We start from the raw sequence: 726 nt of genomic DNA on the forward strand, positions 1-726 counted from the left end.
GGGCTGGGGGGGGTATTTGGGATAAAAAGGGGGGGGGGGGGGGGGGGGCATGTCTGTGTGTGAATCTGTGAGCTGTTGTTCCGCCTGCGATTTGGATGGACTTGGAATTTCGGAATTTGGGCCGCAGACCAGGAATTTGCATTCTGGGGGGTCAGGGAGCGGGGGCTTGGAGAGTGGAGGATGGCAGTGCAGGGGGCCAAAGGGGGGGTTGAAATGGGCTGTCCCTCTCCTTCTTTCTCCCTCCCTCTTTCTCTCTCTTTTTCCCTCCCTCTGCATGTGTTCAGCTGCTCCAGCTGTTGGTCTCTCCACTCACTCTCTCAGGGTCATACAGGGAAGAGTTGACGGGACCTCTTCTGTCCGACAACTCTGCCGGGACGACCACAGCCAGCACCAGGACACACCGGTCAGAGGGAGCCCGAGAGCAAGACGACCCAACGAAAAAAGGAATCATCTGTGAGTTTTCTTGTGTTTCTGTAACTTTTGATCAGGAACTAAATAGACAAAAAACCCAAAACAAAACAAAACAGGGAGAATGAAAGAAAAACTGTGTGTAACAGAGGTGAGACGTACCTCTCTTACCTAGTTTAATGGTACAGGCCTTCCACTTCACAGCTGCACAGCTGCACTGCCGTCTGCTCTGCTCTCCCAGATCTGCTTACAAGAGCCAAGATAACGTGGCCCAGTCTCCTCTCTCAGCTCTGTGTTTTAGGAACTGTAATAGGGGGG

The 726-nt window shown here is 53.0% G+C and overlaps 1 protein-coding gene and 1 long non-coding RNA gene across 4 annotated transcripts in view; one reads left to right on the forward strand and one right to left on the reverse strand.

The window, feature by feature from the left end:
• LOC103390743 (uncharacterized) overlaps window positions 1-726 on the reverse strand; it is a 16,821-nt gene that overhangs the window by 7,056 nt on the left and 9,039 nt on the right. For both annotated transcript variants that reach the window (XR_003051927.1, XR_003051926.1), the window contains exon 3: window positions 580-712. This is a non-coding gene — a long non-coding RNA (uncharacterized LOC103390743). The remainder of the gene's footprint in view (window positions 1-579; window positions 713-726) is intronic.
• efemp2a (EGF containing fibulin extracellular matrix protein 2a) overlaps window positions 1-726 on the forward strand; it is a 12,702-nt gene that overhangs the window by 1,895 nt on the left and 10,081 nt on the right. The window contains exon 2 of one of the 2 annotated variants that reach the window (XM_025063022.1): window positions 322-453. The gene's annotated coding sequence lies outside the window, so the exon portion shown is untranslated. Of the gene's footprint in view, window positions 1-120; window positions 454-726 lie in introns of those variants that run through there. The other variant, XM_008326714.2, reaches the window with a different exon arrangement.

This window comes from Cynoglossus semilaevis, chromosome 15 (assembly GCF_000523025.1).
Source record: "Cynoglossus semilaevis isolate Cse_v1.0 chromosome 15, Cse_v1.0, whole genome shotgun sequence".
NCBI classification, from domain to species: Eukaryota; Metazoa; Chordata; class Actinopteri; order Pleuronectiformes; family Cynoglossidae; genus Cynoglossus; species Cynoglossus semilaevis.